At 43.2% G+C, this 19,929-nt stretch overlaps 1 pseudogene; it reads left to right on the top strand.

Annotated features, from left to right (window-relative positions):
* Window positions 1-7,847: 7,847 nt before the first annotated feature.
* On the top strand, window positions 7,848-19,800 carry LOC130402560 (GTPase IMAP family member 8-like; annotated as a pseudogene).
* The last annotated feature ends 129 nt before the right edge of the window (window positions 19,801-19,929 follow it).

Genomic DNA, 19,929 nt, shown 5'->3' with positions numbered 1-19,929 from the left:
AGCGTTGGGTTAGTCGGTGTATTAAGGAGATTTATCTACCTGTCTGGGTGTAGGTGGGTATCAAACTGAGCGAGCTCATCTGGATTTTAGGCCGTTTAAACATGGTAACACATTTCGAATAGCTGCCACTTTGAAGCAATAATAAAGAGGTAGGAACAAGGAGAATTATGAGAGAATTACGCATTGTTAGAATTAAATACAATTGATAGAGTTGTTCCAACATCAGTAGTCAGCAATTCATAATCAGATCTTTATTATTAATAATATAATGGGGTAAATAAGATCATTAATAAAGTGTAAGTTGATGACTTGCAAACTATTCACAATGTGTTAATAACCCCTTATAAACACTTAATAATGAACCCATTACTTCAAGTAGTTAAAACCATTAGTTAAGAATTCTGTATGGGCTCATCAGCGAGAACTACTACTTATTAGTTGGTACTGCTGTATTGTTACATTTTCAGACTAAGTCTAATTTTTAAATGCTTAGGCATAGATAATTGTCACTTAAGATAAGATCACAAGAAATAATTAACCAATGCTTTTTCTAATGACCTAAACTAATGATGAATTGCAGCGTTATTACGTTTTTATAAAGCATTATGAACACATTTTAAATAGTTTGTAAATCATGAACTTAGGCTAGTTAAATTATCTTACAAACCATTATCAAATTATTATTGTTATTACAAGTACATCAATATTTGATTCTGAGTTACAGTAATTCTAAAGGGCTACCGAAATATATGGTGAAAACACAATTGAGTTATAAAGGTTTCGTATATTGGCGCATGACCTTCTTATTAGAACACACACACGCACGCACACGCATACGCACACGCACGCACGCACACACACACACACACACACACACACACACACAAACACACACACACACACACACACACACACACACACACACACACACACACACAAACACCACACACACACACACACACCAGCACACGCACACACACGAAGACACGCGCACGGTGTGGGATCGGTCTAATTAGAGAAGCCGCAGAGCTCTAATCCAAACTGTCCACTCGCCCCCTCAGTGAGAGGAACCAAACACACAGTGACCACCTACAGGGACAGACCAGCACACAGGCATCCAGACAGGCGACACTGACCAACACACGGACACACACACAGACACACAACCGTCTAAACAGGTTCCCGACGAATAAATCACGAACACGCACTGAAAGACAAACTCGTTAATGGGAGCGACGGATTGAAGCGAAAAAAGCAAAGAAACATGAACGGACAGAACTCAAGACAGAATAAGTTCTTTAGACAGACAGACAGACAGACAGACAGACAGACAGACAGACAGACAGACAGACAGACAGACAGACAGACAGACAGACAGACAGACAGACAGACAGAGCATTCAGATCCTCTCCTGTTGTTACTGTGCTTGGCATAGGCCTATCCATTCTCTCGGCTGTTGGCGCCCTACCAGAAATAATCATTAAGTGTAATCATGAAGTAGTAACACGAAGTACAGACGATAATTGTTGCTGGTTTAAATATCTAACCGTACAAGAATAGACTAGGCCCGTCGTTTAGCCTTGGGACGGTACATCGATTGCAATTTAAACATCAGTCACATACACAGCGTGTCCCATTCCTTCATGTTGGACACCATTATTATATTATTAACATGCATTATCACCAGTGTATGATGCTGTCCAAAGGAAAGAAGAACAAAGTAGACCTACTCCAGTGCAGAATGCAAACCTTTAGGACAAGGCGGAAGTTAAATGTGTTCATGTAGCTTGATCAGACATGTGAGGACGAAAGAGATTATTGTTATGATGCATTATTATTATAATTGTATTTATTTTATTTTACTGGTAAATGACAATTCATTTATAGGACCCTATATTTTTTATATTAAATTGAATTTGCAATTACAGGTCTTGTTTCTATTCTAAAAATAATTAGATTTATTTGCCATAATAAAAAAAAGTCTTACCAAGCCCCATTGAACTTGACAACTAATAATTCCGCCTAACTCAGAAGGACGAGGCCTGATAAAGACAAGCCCACTAGAAACATCCCAACGACGCATATGCTTTGGAGAGGCTAAATCGGGTGAAACCATCCAAAGCAGTAGGTTATCCAGGGTTATCCTCATTTCCCAATAGAAAACTGTGCAGGCATGGGGAAGCTGGAGACATTTCATTTGGCACCGTTAAGCATAGCTGAATAAGCCCACTTTGAGGTAGGCCTATAATAAACCAGACAATGCGATGTTAGAGCACGAACCCAAACAATGGAAATGAACATGTTGACGTTTATATCAATAGGCCTACTAATAAGACATGATGGCACTGTTCGTAAGGTTTGTGCCGTGGTCAGACCAAATCAGCCAGTTGGTATTTTTCGTGCAGACCGTTCAGTTCTATGTACACTGTGTGTATTCTACGTCAGATACACGTAGGTAGCCTACATGCAGACCTGAGCCATAATCCCCTATCGAAAGCCTCTGCTGCACTGGCTCGCCTTGTGTCTGCTGCCCTCTACTGGACAATGCTTGATAAGACGCTTATTGGAATCCGAAACGACAAGGTTAAGGTTTCCATTTCCACCATAGCCGAAGGTTTGACATTTTGAGGCTTAAGTTAGGTATTCTACTGCTTCTCAGTTTACAACAAGTGACCTGGGTTTATCTATCAACATGCAAACATACTAACAGAAACACTGCAAGCAATATGTATAAAATGATAAAAATGATAGATAATACTATAGATACAGTAAATCATATGCTAATTTAAAGACATGATTGTTATATCATGCTATAGCTTTGGACAGTTTGTGACTGGTGGAGTGTAGGGTTGTCTTTCGGTGTACAGCCAGAGTTTACGCGAGGGTATGTGTGTGTGTGTGTGTGGGGGGGGGGGGGGGGGGAACTGTCTGTACTTCCAGCCCCAGGGGAAAACACAGAGGAAGGAATGTTTATCCCGTCGCACACACACTGCCTTTGATCTCAGACCCCCTAATCACTTCCTGGAAATTATACAGTACGTGCACCTCAGCACTGACCTCACGGTGTGTGTGTGTGTGTGTGTGTGTGTGTGTGTGTGTGTGTGTGTGTGTGTGTGCGCGTGCGTGCGTGCGTGCACGTGCATGTGTGTGTGCGTGTGTGTGTGTGTGTGTGTGTGTGTGTGTGTGTGTGTGTGTGTGTGTGTGTGTGTGTCTGTCTTTGTGTCTGTCTGTCTGTGTGTGTGTATCACTATATGTATTTCAGTAAAAACAAAGGGTAAAATCCTGAATATGAGAATGCATCAGTGTGTGGTGTTTGTGTGTTTGTGTGTGTGTGTGTGTGTGTGTGTGTGTGTGGTGTGTGTGTGTGTGTGTGTGTGTGTGTGTGTGTGTGTGTGTGTGTGTGTGTGTGTGTGTGTGTGTGCGTGCGTGCGTGCGTGAGTGAGTGCGTGCGTGCATGGTTGTGTGGGTTTGGGCCGACAAGGCAGCAGTAGTCCACTGTGGCTGTCTTGATGACAGACACAGATAAGAGAAACAAACTTGAGGGAAGATTATGTCATCAAACCGAGACAAGAAGTAAAAATAGATTATTCTGGAGGAAAAAGCGTTTGCATACTATTCTACAACCATTTGCAGATAAAAATATAATAATATAATAATAATATAATATAATTGGGGCAAAATAACAGTGTACATTTAAATGTTTGCTCCAAAATGAACAGCAAAAATGCTAAATATTCACCTCTGCATGCTGGGGTGAATAATAATAATAATAAATAATAATAATAATCCAACTTTCATATAACTTTATATAACTTTAATATTTTTTAATTGCACCTGCTGAAAACAGTTGTCAAAGCTCTTATATATTTAGTATGAAATACCAATAGTAATTAGTTATAGTAATATAATTACTATTAGGATGATGTATAATAGTAGGCCTCCTAATGTATCATACTAAATGATTAGTATGACGCATTATTAGTACTATGCATATCATATTGGTTTGATATAGGTAGTAGGATACAGTATACGCACTACACAGATTGGTATGATATGCATTAGTATGATAACAAAATGTAAGACACCCTATGTGGTTGCAATATTTTTGTGTTAATTATATTATTTCACGTATTGACCTTTGAGTTTAGGTGACAGGAGGATAAGGCTTAAACTGTTGGTCTCTGTGGAGTCTCAGCTTTCATATGACGTTTGGTTTGTGTTGATTGCAAGAAGTTAAACATCCTCACTCAGTCAGGCCCGCACATAATTAAAAAAAAAAAATAATAATAATAAAAAAAAAAAAGAAAAAAAAAAGAAAAAAAAAAAGAAGAATAATAATTGATCGAGTTACAGAAAACTCGGTCAAGAAAGATGAAAATAATTCATAGAATTCGAAGGCAAACCCATGCGTCTAGTTTGCTTAGAAGCGATATCAGTCATTAAAGATACTTAAGTCGCCACTACAACTACTACAACTGCTTGTTGGGTGTTGAGTTCATTGAGATTGTTGCACTTAATGTTGGGCCACTGTTTTTCCAGTTTTTTGACTTCATTGAATGATGAGCTATGTGAGCCCTTGCACTGATAAAAAATACTGACATTCATTGGCTGTTGAGCATTGGAAAACATTAAATGAATGTATGTTGGTCAATTAACATACCGTACATAGGTTATGATTCTGGATGATTTTTTAGGTAGTGGCCATCCCCAAAATGCACCAGAATACAGGAAATCATATCTACCAAATTCAAAATTGTGTAGCTTCTCTCAGCTCACGTTTGGTTGAAGTGTGCAGTCATGTGGCCCTCCGATGGTTATGATGAAAAATGTGGCCCTCTTTATCATGAAAGTTGCCCATCCCTGATAGTAGACAAACACGTGGAGGTCCAAGATGTGCCCGTTCCTTCAAGTTTATGAGTTTATTCACAAGTTTTAAATGGCGTTAAAGACAAGACTTTTGGTGTGAAGTGGATGTCCAATAATTTTTAACGACAGTGAAACAAGTGTGTAAGCTTTAAATTGTTGGTCTAGGGGAAATATTGAGGTTTTCACACTTTTGAACACTTTCACCTCCTTTCTGTTTTTTTTGGTCCTTAGATCAAAGATATATTTACCACAGGCCAGAGATTATTGCGTTGTCGCCAAACAGATACATTCTACCCAAGGGGACCGGTTCATGCCAGGCAAAAGGTTAACAACCAAGAGAAACTAGATAACACATTAACTTTGATGGAATGCAGTGCAAGTCACTTGAATTTTATAAAGCGAATGAAACCGCAAATGGCATAAATTGCAATTGCAAGCAGGCGTATGTGGACATTGATTGGCGGGGAATTTGGTGTCATGTTTGCACACGAATGAGTCTCTCTTCATCCAGATTTTGATCGTCTCCTGCGAAGCTGGCTATAGCTCCTTAATCATACTTCAGGTGCCTGGAGACCTGTCATTAAGAAAATCGTATCTGTGCTGTTTCCACAAAATGTGACGGTGAAACTGAAACCAATCGGCCTCTGTGAGGAGCTCTCCCCCACTGACCTGGAGCAGGCGGTGGCTGCCCTCAAAACGGCTGAGACAGTCAGTATGGAGCAACTCTATGGAGAGTTTTTTGCCAGCCGGGAGGAAATACAGAAGCCGGACAGGATACCACACAATCCACCAGGGAGAAGTGGGTGGCAGTTTTCCAAAACCGAGGGAAACCCACTCAGGAAAAAAGATGCAGCACAGAGCGAATTGAGAAACTGGGACTGTTGCAAAAGCTGCTGTGCAAAAGGACTGAAGGACGAAAGACTGCATGAATCAGTCAAGAGCAGCACTTTATACTTATACACTATAGCCTTTTTACTATAAGTCGAAATGTAAAGCTAAAAAAAACCTACCCCTAGCCTTTGTTTGGCACCTAGGGGTGCCGTGCCCTGAACTGCTATTGCTAGGCATCCTGTAATGTTTACTGAATGCCTTGAGGAGTGTCAGTGTTTGAATATGTGAATGTTTCGGAGTGAATGTGGATGAGGTTGTTTTTGTAGGCACAAGATCAGCATGTTTTATATGGACCCGTCCAATTCATAATTTCGTCTGCTTTGGTGTGTTGCAGTGACTGCGACTGGATCCCTGGCCTGTTGCGTTGACTTATACCCGGACTCCCGGTGCTGGCCTGATAACCGGCCAGAAACCCAAGGCCGGATCCTCCATAGAGGGCATCGGACGAGTTCCCGGGGGCACCAGCCAAGGGGGGGGGCAACTTGAATTAGAAAGCGATGGTTAGTAGAAAAGCCAACTGTTACCAAGGGCGTTTACGAGGATTTGAGGACATTCGGGGGTTCTGAAACTCGGCGGTGCCTGTGTAACCGGAGGGATCTCTCCTCCTCTCGTGCTCACACAAAAAGCATGCTTGCCAAGTGGTGCGAGGCAGTGCTGCTGCTTTAATCCCAGTTCCTGTAACCACGAGGTTCATGCCAGGGGCGTTTCTGGGCTCCATGAACATCCGGGGCTTAGCCCAACGGGAAATTATGCTTTATTGTGCATGCACATTTTTTCATAATGCTTTACCTACATAAACAAAACATGCCACTTATAATAGCTTTAAATAGCTACCTGGCTGCTGTGATGCTCATCCCCAAAAATCGATAGTTACATTCAAGTTATTTCAGAGTAAAATAAATACAAGTGAGACAGACCTTACATATACTGTATATATATATATATGTCAAAAAACACTCTCGCTCATGTTGCCAAAGTCGAAATAACATAAACCAGGTAACACTTGTTTTTACTTTATATTTGTATTGTATTGAATTTAGCTAGTAAACTGATTGTTTAAAGTGTATCATAGTCTAGCTAGCTTGTGTTAATACATTCAGTTTACTAGCTAAATGCAGTTAAACGATTAAATACAGTACAAATATAAAGTTAGCAACACTAATAAATGCCATTTGTAAAATAAGTTTTATCTGTTTAATGTTATTTCGTCTTGTGACGCTCAATGAATGAGCGCGAATGTTCAAGAACCTTCATACTCATCCTTCGACGCGATCGTCCGTTGCCAGGCAAAGTTCGACGCGATCGTCCGTTGCCAGGCAGGTCTGGAATTTTCACATATGCGGTACAATTTCCGCCCCCGGTACAATTTTTGTGTGACACCGCCACTGGTTCATGCCGATAGCAAGTTGTTCTCCATGGTCCCGCCCTTCTCATAGTGGATTGACTGGTTTGCCTGCAGTGCTCATGTTTACTGGGAGGGGGAACATGTTACTGATGCAGTCGACTGTAGCCTTCTTTTAAGATAGATGCGGTTTATTTAGGTATGAGGTTAGATGTGGTTCATTACATGTAATGTATTATTAGGTTAGAGATGGTTAAGTTCAAGTATTAGCTTAGAGGTTTAGGTATTAGGTTAGTAAGGTTACGTGGAAGGGGTGTAATGTTAGAGCTGATTTAGTTAGGTTCAAAGGTTTTACATTTATAAAGGGCATTAGGTTATAGTGAAGTTTAATTATTAGGTCAGAGTGTTAAGTTTAAGATGGCGTATTGGGTTACCAGAAGTTAAGGTATTAGGTGAAACATGGTTAATTCACAGCATTAAGTTATTCATAGTTAAAAGTAAGGTATGATTTAATAAACCAAGTGTTATTAGAAGTGCAATCGCCATCCATCAGGTATTAGTGAGTGAAATAATGTGATGTGATCTATTTAGAGTTGACTGCTTGACACACTTGACGCCATGTCATACAACGTCTCTTGTTTTCTGACTGGGAGAGGCAACAGCAAAATATAAGTCTGCCAGAATGCAACCACATCCTGGTGAGTTTCGTCTTCAAACAAAGATTTGAATCAACATTCAATTCATTCTAATGACATTGCAAATCAAGTATTTGTCCCCAACAGACAAGGAGTCCAAAGAGCTATGCATTGTCCTGCTGGGGTTCAGAGGAGCAGGCAAGACCTCGTGCGGGAACAGCCTCCTGGGTGAGGCGTTGTTCAGCCTGGGGAGGACTGCCGGCTGCGCTTGGCGACGGGCTGGCGTGGCGGGGAGTCCCCTCACCGTGGTCGACACCCCTGCGTGGTGGAAGCGTGGCCACCGTGGACGACACGGCCGAGCTCATCAAACAAGAGCTGGTCTGCAGCCCCTCTCGGGGTCCTTCCCCGGGACCCCCAGACCACCACGCCTTCCTCCTGGTTGTCGCGTCGGACGTCCCCTTCCTGGAGGAACATAGGGTCTCGGTGAGGGAGCACATGGGGCTACTGGGCCTCGATGTGTGGAGTCACACCATGGTGGTCTTCACCCGCGCGGACCGCCACTCCGGAGTCCTGGAAGAGTATATCAAGCAGGGGGGGGCGGGGCGGCGCTTCAGTGGGTTCTCAGGAAATGCGACCACCGGTACGGCGTCCTTGACAACAAGGAGACGGCGTTTGGGGGTTCCCAGGTGACGGAGCTCCTGGGAATGATTGATGAGATGTTGGCGGGCGAGGAAGAGTCGGGCATTCGTTATGAGGTGGATACAGGGCCTGTGGAGGAGGTGGAGGGTTTGAGGAGGGCGCGGCAGCAAGGAGCAAGGCTGAGGCTGAGGAAGGTGCAAGCAGAGAGGGAATCACGGAGAACCATGATGGGTGAGTGTTTTACCCTCCTCTTCATAGCAATGTGATGATTTGTATCACTGGCATCAGTGGTGTCGTTCCAATTTGTTGGTCTCTTCAGGTTGCCTTTAACCCTATCTTGCGCAAGTGTCCCGTCAACCTTTTAGTTTGAGTGGAAATGCTGTCAAAATAATCAATGGAAGGTGCTTCTCAGCAACCTCTGTCCAGAAACCTGTACCAAAACTGCCCAGATCTTCAATTAGTTTAGTTTAGTTGTATTTGTGCAGATAAACAAGATTAAAGTGGCAAAAAGATGAACATACACATACATATATGCCAACCCGGTATCACGCGATTGCGTGCTCCTGCGCACGAACGTTAATCTATTGAAGCGTGTTCCAGAGCACGATAGTCCGACTTTTTGCGTGTTGCACAGAACGAAATGTAAACCAATGCATTCTGAATGGGAGTGTTCTAAGACAATTAACGTGATCACAAAACGGTCATGAGAGATGAGAGGAAGAGAGAGAGGAGAGGGACAGACGATGAGAGAGAGAGAGCGACTGAGAGAGGCTTCAGAAAGGAGTGTGCGCAGATAGTACAGTGCACCCTGTTATGTTTATGCCCCCAAACCACAAATGCTATATGTATATATATATATATATATTGCCTAATTATATATATTGCTTATATATATAATTAGGCTATATATATAATTAGGCTATAATTATATTATTTAGCGTGTAATGAGACAGGGTTATCTATAGCCACATTGTCGAAGATGCCCGAGAATCTTCGGGGATATCAGCATGGGAAATCGGCGAATCAGACCCATGAACCTATAAAGAAAGACATCATCTCAAGCGGGGAGAGGAACGTTTGCGGTGCTGGTTTGTGTCACGTAAGTACAGGGCTCTCATGTCTCATGCATTCGGCGTGAGACACACGCAATTCAACCCATGCACACGCTCGAACCTGTGCCGTGTTCCAATACCCTATACTGTCCGTACTTATAGCCAAATTTGAGTAAGATCCGGCGAAAAGAAGTATACTTCAAGGACCCGGATGCCGTACTCAAAACGGGCTAATCCTGAATGTGGATCGAAGGACACTCCCCAGTACTCAACGGCAGCCATCTTAGCTACGTAGCGGAAGAGGCGGAGCCAGGCTGAGCCAAAGTCGGCGCATTTTCCACATAGCCTGCATTAATAGTCATTTTGTAGTTTTTATAGTTTTTATAGCTGCTAGGCGTAAGGAGTTCACCGTTCAAAGCGGGATGTTTATTGCGGGGGAGTAGCCACGGCGGCAGTCGTGATCGTAATTTCCGGTTAGTGCACCACTCGATTTGGAACTGCACTCACATCTGAAAAAATAACGTAGTAGATAGTGCGGATAGTATACTTCCTTTAAGTATACTCAGGGAAGTACGGGTATGGTCTCACGAAAATACGTGACACTGTCACGTTATTTAATCTATTGAAACGTGATCAGGGACACGTAGGCCTATTTTCTCAATTTTGTATTTCAATTGGAAGTAGGCTATTTGTCGTGTCACTAAGCATGACTTCCAAACTAAGGTTCTGTCCGGGAGCGTTCTCCCTAATGTCCCTTATGGAGCTTCGTACAGATCATTCATTGTTGAAAATTGTCTGTGATAACTAACAAATGACAGCTTTTAGGGCCGATACGATACCGATATTTTTTCATCAGCCTTAGCCGATACGCCGATAGCGATTTTCTTGAGCCGATTATTTTTTTTTTAAAGGAACATTTATTGAACTTCAATATAAAAAACAATATTTAACAAATAGTAAAAACAGGTGAAGTATAACAAGTAAGAACAAGTAGATGAATATTTAACCTTAACCTTTGATACTGAGAAATTGTGACACGGATAGACCTATATTAAATGCAGGTGCGCTGCTCTGTAGGCAAACCGCGAAGGAAAAAAGGGTAGCTGCTTCCTCTGTTCTTTTTAGAATTGTATGTCTTGATGTTTATTTTATCTAGCCATCTACTCTCTTGTTTTTGGCTATGTGAATGAACGTCCGCGTCGATGCCTCGATCGCAAGTCCAGTGTCGCGAGCGGACGTTGCCATGACATCTAGAAATCATACCGTATTTAATGGGTTGTGAGTGTAACATAATTCACCTACAGTATTTTGTTATGTGTTGTTCTTTCAATTGTGTTAGGCATGTCGTTTACCTGTCTTGGTGGTTCAGGATCGCTGTCCCTTTTAAGGATTACGAGCGTCTCATGACCGCAGAGCCCATGCGGGATTTGTTTACCGTCAGCACGTTTTTGATTTCCTGTTCTCTCTTACTAATAAACGAGTCATCAACTGTGTGCTCAACGTGCGAAATTGTGTCTCTCACTTATGGCAATTTCCACAGGGTTATCATTAATATTGATGTGTAGGGTTGTTTATAACTCGTGAATAATACTGTTTAGACCACGGTCTGGGGGAATACTCAGATTCCCTTCTGCCCATTTCTTAAACTTGTGGAAGCACTTTGCAGTACTGGGAGACACCATTTCTAACGGCAATGGAGTTCGATTCTCAAAATATCAAAAGATGCCCAAAGCAAATACCTTTAACCCATAGTTGTGTTTTATCAAATTAAAAAATGTCAGAGTTTCATTGACCACAAATTGAGCAGAAATATTTTGCATACAAATCTTTAAATAGTTTAACCATATTAAGAAAAATACATTGGTTAATTTTTTTTATTAGTGAAGCCACAAGTTTTGCACATTATCCAAACAGAATACCTGAAATGTTGATATTTCAGCCCTTTCGGGTTAAAACAAGAGAAAAGGACAACCTAACAAGAGTGAAAAGTTTGGGTTAGGTGACCTATAGTTCAAAGATGTCCCTGGTCAGGTAGACTAAATAAAAGTGTATTCCCAATTGCTCCAGGACATTCGTGTAATTTACTTGTAAGCTCTCCCTCAAGCCTAGAGACATCAGTGTTGAACCACCAACTGAAAGAGGGTATTTGCCATTAGTATGAGTGACAACATTTCATGGCTATTAATTTAGTTCATTATATTTAGCCGATTTGAATAGACTTTTCTAGCAGGTGGAGGCTGTCAAAGAACTAAATATGGAGCAACTACAAAAAGTAAATTTGCAGCATGACCAAATTATACAAAAAGTATAGGAACTGTTCTAGCAGATATGTTTTAGAAGTCTCTTGATAGGCAGGGAATAATTGTCTTTATTCTACTTAATTTAAGAATGCTCGATTCTGATTGGCTGGGAGGGGTGCATTAATCCGGCATATTGCCCGCTGATTTGTCGGTTCTACTTGCTGCTGACTGAGCACAGTAGATCAATACACCGCTTGTATCGTTTTCTATCACATACATTTCCAACATGAGGTCCATAGTAAAAATAAACCAAGGAGTGCATATTTGATCGAGCGTCATTAAAGCTGACTTGATACGAATGTAGCAACTACGTTATTAAACTAGTGATCAGATCCAGCCAAGTGTGGTTGCTATAGAAACGAGTTACCTACAGCCGAGCTAACATTATTCACCGTAGTTCTAAAGGGAACTACTTTTCGAGGGAGATTAACTTAAACAGAGTATACATTTAATAAGCATGCAATACGAATAAGAAAAAGGCTAATTATTAAAGTATTTGAATTGTTTTGTTATGTTGGCCCGTGCGCGAAGTAGAATAAACGGAATAATCACCTCAAGGCAGGGCAATAAACAGTTTGATATGCCCGGCTCGCGGAAGGTTACCGCCCGAGACGAGCCGGGCATATCAAACTGTTTATTGCCCGGCCTCTCGGTGATTATTCCTTACTTGTCACCCTGTAGTCATGCCATCAAATCTGTTGGGCAAAAGTACCGCTACTGATTAATCCAGTAGACTCACCAGTCAAGTCCCCCCTAGTTACAAAAATGGAAGGAACCCAGTTAGTCATGTTACTTATTCTGTTGTTACACAATGAAGACTAATTACTTCCACATATTGCGAGCCCAGTTACTGGCTGCAGTCTTGGATTTATAGTTCTATATGATAGATTCAATTACTAAACTATTAATCATGCTTCAGAAGACGATTCAACCTTTCTTGGATGGCAGATCTACCACAAGCCTCCATTGCCACAACCCTCCAGATGTCTTACGACCTACGGCAACTACTCCTCGACTCTGAAGCCAACATAAATTGGCTCTTGCACACCAGACACGCATTTTGCTTTATTTTAGGTTTTCAAGCATCTTATCATCAATCATCGCTCCAATACACAAGTCAGCTAATGGCCTACAAGGAAATGCTGAAGCTAGTGTTAGTGATGGCGATAGAAATGGACAAGCTTGCGTGTACAAATATGCAACTAGAATTGCAAGGTTCACAGCCCAGTTGCATAAGTGGTCACAACCGTTGCAAGGGTAAAAAAAAAAAAACTTCCCACAAACTAGTCAACATGGTCAATTGAAAGCCTGTACAAAACGACCCTGGAATAGTCAAATGCAGCTTTACTGCGGATGTATTAAGCCAAATTGCATAAAACATCCAATGGTAAACAGTATACAAATGCAATCAAGGTTGCACTCACACTAGGCCATCTGGCCGTTGGCCGTCGCAACTGTGGCCTGGCCACGGTAGGCTCTTGTACATACGCCATCACGTCGCTAGCATCCAAACAATTCTACCAAACCTAAACCAACTAGTGAAAAATGGAACAAAACTTTAGCACAACACCCATTGACTAATCACTTGTCAAGGGGTGTTCCACGTGGTTTACCAGAGGGCCTTGTGGACTTAAAGTAAGCCACACATTGACCGAGACGCACGGAATGACGTTAAACTAAGCTAATCTACAGGTTACTAGTGCTAGTGCAATTACATGAGCATTTTGCACAATATTTGTACTCCAATGCTACGTAAAGCAGGCTTCTTCAGAAACCCGTAGCCTGCTACATTGAAGGGCAACTGTAACAAATCCTGACTAAGACCGAAAGATGGCTCTGGAAGCCACTACGGCCCACGCAGCAGATTACTGCGTAGACCGTGGTGGCTTCCAGATCAACCCTTCGGTGGACCATTCAATACCATGTATTCCGAGGATGTTTTGAAGACACTGGGAGTCCCATGCACTAGTTTCCTTTGAAGACTAAGTTGGTATGGGGGGGCCCAAGGGGGCCCCCCATAGATCTTGTCAGTCATCTAACACCTGTTAAGAAAAAACACACACTCACAAGATGACAAAACAGGAATGCAAGGTGCAAAGAGCAGGATACTGCTGATGGCTGTGTCTGAGGAGACAGCCCAAAAACGTCAACATTTAATAAAGGAAAATAACTTTTACTCACTGCGGTGGTCTGTTTCGAAGTGCCATGTTGGTAGCAATATTTGTCTGGGCTGTTCAGTCAAATGCCCACAAAAACAAACACGCAACGCATACTTTCAGTTTGTATAAAGTGACAATAGTGATCTGCAATCTAGATCGAAAACTTTCAACCTCAACTAAACTCAACCTCGATTGACACAGGCCGATGCGAAAAGTAAACCAAACACATTGTGTTCACCTTTATAAAGGGGTGCGTGACAGGTGATCTCAATTAAGAGCTAATCCAGAAAGAACCACTGGCCATGAGTGAGACGTTCAAAAAGAGGACGAGGATTAACGGAATTGTTACCATTCAAATTCCAATTTCTTTATATTGGATAGGGTATGATTCAATGATTTGGGCCTTTGAGTAGGCCTATATTTCTCTTAAATATATTTCTTACATTTTTTCACCCCTTCGCTTTTGAATATGAAATCTACTACTCTCAGCTTCTCTATAATTTGCCCAACACATATTTATTTGTTCAAATAAATCCCATCCTTATTTTGCCATTCATATTGAATCTTACTGTCTTTCATTGTACAACACAATCATCTAATAATTATTCATAACCGCTCTTCCATCTCCTTGGCTGCATTAAGACGAGGCGCGGGTCAGAGCAAGGATCGGGATCCCACACATGAATACGGGATAAAGTTATTTATTAGAATAAAGTAAGTATCATGACATCTGTAAAGGGATTAGTGTAGCGTATGGAAGATTAGAAAATGTGTGATATATGGTTCGACAGAAAAACCAGTACCCAAAATCACAAGGACCGACCGAGCCAGAACGGAGGAAACTTACCCAGACAGACAAAACAAATACTGGGAACACACAACCATCTTTACCATGTTGGAAATACCCAAACAAAATGCAACAACCAAACCTGAACAGCAAACCAACATATGTGGACCAACAACTGAACTACTGACCAAACACACAATTATTCGACTAGCCTATGTATATGGTGCAGTGGAAAGGTGTGCTGTGGGGATGTTGAATAGTGTTAACCAAAAACAAACATGGAACCAATCCAAGAGTCCAAAACCTTAAGGAACCACCCTAAACAGAACCCAAGCCCACCTGCCTCTGGGAAAGAGGAGAGCGACTGGCTGAAAGCCTGCGTGGCAGAACCTGCAGCAGATGCCCTCATCAGCTGACAAGCCTCCAGCCCAGCCACTGGCTACTGTGCAGGTAGGCAAACACAGAGGACCCCAGCAGACGAAGGAGAGGAGAGAGAGCAGTCACAGCTGTCACATCTGTTGCCTGAAGATTCTTTGTTTGTCTCCAACAAAACCTTCCAAACAGATGAATCATTGGCTCATCCCAGAAGTGTCAAATTACTTTTGTGTGTCAAAACGGGCAGGGTGGTCGTGGACTCCTGAAAAATACTATGGTTGTTTTGTATGTAGAATAAAATGCCATTGTACATTTAAAAAAAAAAGGGAAGACTTTCACAATGCAGGATTCTGGGAATGCAGTGATGGAATCCCGATAACACCTGTTCCCTAATAAATGGGCTCAAGATTCTGAGTCTGCCTGCAAGAGGTTGTATGTGTGTGTGTGTGTGTGTGTGTGTGTGTGGTTGCAACCCGGTATCACGCGATTGCGTGCTCCTGCGCACGAACGTTAATCTATTGAAGCGTGTTCAAGAGCACGATAGTCCGACTTTTTGCGTGTTACACAGAACGAAATGTAAACCAATGCATTCTGAATAGGAGTGTTCTAAGACAATTATATCTGTACTGAGCTCCATAAGGGACATTAGGGAGAACGCTCCCGGACAGAACCTTAGTTTGGAAGTCATGCTTAGTGACACGACAAATAGCCTACTTCCAATTGAAATACAAATTTGAAAATAGGCCTACGTGTCCCTGATCACGTTTCAATAGATTAAATAACGTGACAGTGTCACGTATTTTCGTGAGACCATACCCGTACTTCCATGAGTATACTTAAAGGAAGTATACTATCCGCACTATCTACTGCGTTATTTTTTCAGATGTGAGTGCTGTTCCAAATCGAGTACTCCGTGGTGCACTAACCGGAAATTACGATCACGACTGCCGCCGTGGCTCCTCCCCCGCAATAAACATCCCGCTTTGAACGGTGAACTCTTTACGCCTAGCAGCTATAAAAACTACAAAATGACTCTATTAATGCAGGCTATGTGGAAAATGCGCCGACTTTGGCTCAGCCTGGCTCCGCCTCTTCCGCTACGTAGCTAAGATGGCTGCCGTTGAGTACGGGGAGTGTCCTTCGATCCACACTTCAGGATTAGCCCGTTTTGAGTACGGCATCCGGGTCCTTGAAGTATACTTCTTTTCGCCTGATCTGAATTGGAACGTACTGCGTACTCAAATTTTGGCTAGTAAGTAGGGACAGTACGGGTATTGGAACACGGCACAGGTTCGAGCGTGTGCATGGGTTGAATTGCGTGTGTCTCACGCCGAATGCATGAGACATGAGAGCCCTGTACTTACGTGACACAAACCAGCACCGCAAACGTTCTCTCCCGCTTGAGATGACGTCTTTCTTTATAGGTTCATGGGTCTGATTCGCCGATTTCCTATGCTGATATCCCCGGAGATTCTCGGGCGACAATTTGGCTATAGATGGTCTCATTACACGCTAAATAATATAATTATAGCCTAATTATATATAGCCTATACATATATATAGGCAATATATATAATTAGGCAATATATATATATATATATAGCATTTGTGGTTTTGGCATAAACATAACTAGGGTGCACTGTACTATCTGCGCACACCCTTTCTGAAGCCTCTCTCTCTCTCTCTCTCTCTCTCTCTCTCTCTCCCTCTCTCACCTCCCCTCATCTCTCTCTCCTCCTCCTCTCTCTCTCTCTCTCTCTCTCGCCTCTCTCTCTCCCTCTCTCTCTCTCCTCTCTCCGTCTCTCTCTCCTCTGTCCCTCCCTCTCTCGTCTTTCTCTCTCTCGTACGTTTAGTTATTGTCTTAGAACACTCCCATTCAGAATGCATTGGTTACATTTCGTTCTGTGTAACCGCAAAAAGTCGACTATCGTGCTCTGGAACACCGCTTCAATAGATTAACGTTCGTGCGCAGGAGCACGCAATCGCGTGATACCGGGTTGTATATGCACGGGTGGGACAATTCTGATGGCGAACCCTAGTCTTCCACCAACTCACCACATTGAAATAGGATGAAGGAATGACATCATTCTTTGTACATTGACTGTTTTCATGGTCCAAAGACACAGTTTGCAAAGCTTCCTGTTGAGCATATATAGTGCCATGCCTCCGTGATCGAGAATGCCCCATCACACAGCGTCTTCACTGGAGCCCTGGGCTTAAACCCTCCTTAAGATCCTTCAGCCTCCACTCTTAATAATTATAACTGATACTTTAGTAGGGGTTGAACTCATTTACGCAAACTTTTCCTTCAGCAATGACACGCCATGAGTAAACACTTTGTCCTTTGCTTCAGGCAACCGCTCCCATCTCGCCAAGATACGAATGGTTCTTCTGGGCCACAGAACGGCGGGTAAGAGCGCCTCGGCGGACTCCATCCTCGGCCTGAATGAGTCTGCAACACTGGCGGGGAGAACGACACGATGCCAGGTCAGACACGCCCGTCACCTGGGCCGGGAGAACAAGGTGGTGGACACTCCCGGGTGGTGGGCCAACGCCTCGGTGGAAGACACCGGCAAGCTGGTCAAAGAGGAGATGGTCTCCGGGTTGGCCTTGTGTCCTCCCGGCCCGCACGCTCTCTTGCTGGTCGTCCGAGCGGACATCGCTTTCCCTGAGCAGTTTGGCCGCTCCGTCCTGGAACACATGAGCCTGATGGGTGGTGACGAGGACGTGTGGAAACACACCGTGGTGTTGTTCACCAGAGGAGACTAGCTCGGGGAGGACGGGAGCGGGGGAGCACACTTCATCGACGAGCGAGGGGACAGCCTCCAGCAGATCATCCAGAGATGCCAGCACAGGTATCACCTGTTCAACAACAGGAACCGGGGAGACGGCGGCCAGGTGGAAGCCCTACTGGAGAAGGTGGAGGAGATGGTGGCTCTCAAAGGGGGGAGATGTTATGAAAAGGCCCAAGTGTACCGAGGGATGAGAAAGCGGATCCGAGCTTCGGGGACCTTCTGGGAGAATAGAGTGCGCAAAAGGAGCAAAGCACCTTGCTTGGAAGGTATTTATATGATAGTGCTTTACTACTCTCAGACGGGGGAAATGCAGATGCCACAGCATCAACTACTGTGTAATACATATGTAGAAATATGTCTTGATGCACACTGACACACTCAATGCTCAACAAGTCGGTAGTTGATCTTGGCCAAATGACCTATCAGATCCACTCCTCCTCCTCAATTTGTTCCCTCTAGAGCTGACCATTCTGTTGCTGGGTCACCGAGGATCTGGGAAGAGCTCTTCAGGCAACACCCTCCTGGGAGGCGGAGGAAGAGCGGAGCACTTCCAGCCGGGGACGCTTCGCACCAACGTTCAGCGGCAGGGACAAGTGGAAGGACGGCGCGTCACGTCGATCGACACCCCCGGCTGGCGCATGTGCAGACCCCCGGGCGAGGCCAACCACCCCCCCGAAGAGGCCGCTGTCCGACGAGGGCTCACAGAAGGGCTCTCGCTGGGTCCGCATTGCATCCTGGTGTGCCTGCGCGCAGACGTGACGTACGGCGACGACTCTTGCCGTGCGGCAGAGAGGCACCTGCTCCCCCTGCTGGACGGATACTGGAACCGCACGCTGGTGTTGGTGACCCACGGGGAGTGCCTGGCAGGCAGGGCCGCGGAGCAGTACATCCAGGGAGCAGGACAGGGTCTCTGGGCCCTGCTGGAAAAATGCTCCAACAGGTATCACGTCTTATGCAACAAGAGCAAGGACGGCATCCAAGTTAGGGAGCTGCTGCTGAAGATCGAGGAGATGCTGGCGGGGAACTGGTTGGAAAAAAGGCAATAGATGTTATTTATCTAGATGCCACATTGGTTAGTTCCCCTAGATATTCAACTAGTTAGTTGGTGGTTGAAATCTCTAGCATCTTTGGGGGAAACCATGAAAACTAATTTAAGATGCACACTGAATGCAACCTGGATGGGAAAAATTCCTCATCGAATGTCTGCGAGGTGAATAAGGTCTGTAAGAGGTTGCTCTTGAGTTTTTTGCTCGACATGCTGATGTTGTTCATTCAGTACTGATTAGAAAAATGGTTGAATAGAAGACCTCTAGTCATTGGTATCGACCCTTACAGAAAGATGGAACAGCCTGTCGCACGTAGCAAGATTAGAGGTATTTCATATGTGTGCCGCATTGCTCTTTAGGGTGTTTGACTCCCAGAGAAAGGGGGCAGGGTTCAATCCCCAATGACCAATACCTGCTCATTAACGACATGTATCTTAATTAATTGTATTGCCCTTTGGTTCAAAGCGTCTGCTAAATGACTCAATCGTTAATAACTAACGTGTGTTTATGTTGTAGACGAGGTAAATACATTTGCAATACAAAATAATATAAATGTTTTTTACTCTGCAACATAAAGGTGATATAGAAGCTTAACATCATACTAAGAAAAGTGTGTTTCTATACATTTAATAAATGATATACATAAATAAACGGGTAACATAAGAGAAACCACTCCAAAAGCAAAATTAAATTGCTTTCGCTTGTAGAGTAAGGAAATCGGTGTGTTATTTACAAAAACCAAACTGCATAATGCACGATGTCAAAAGGCAATAAAAACATTAATTCCAATTGGTTAATGGTTTTGTGCTATTCTTTTAATTGTCATTGGTATTCCTATATGGCATTTGCGCTTTATACTGCTATTTATACTTCCTGTGGGGCCAGAGCCCCCAAATGTATCATACTGTCATTGAGGCCTTCTTTCAAATAAAAGAGTCTTCCTTTTTTACTTAAATTATGTATTATCACTTCTTAAAACTTTCGAGCAGGATTAATTTGTTATGATCATCTTGTACAACAAAATGTATTTATACAATTAATT

Source organism: Gadus chalcogrammus, chromosome 2 (genome assembly GCF_026213295.1).
Source record: "Gadus chalcogrammus isolate NIFS_2021 chromosome 2, NIFS_Gcha_1.0, whole genome shotgun sequence".
Classification (NCBI taxonomy): Eukaryota; Metazoa; Chordata; class Actinopteri; order Gadiformes; family Gadidae; genus Gadus; species Gadus chalcogrammus.
This window is presented reverse-complemented; position numbering and strand designations above follow the sequence as displayed.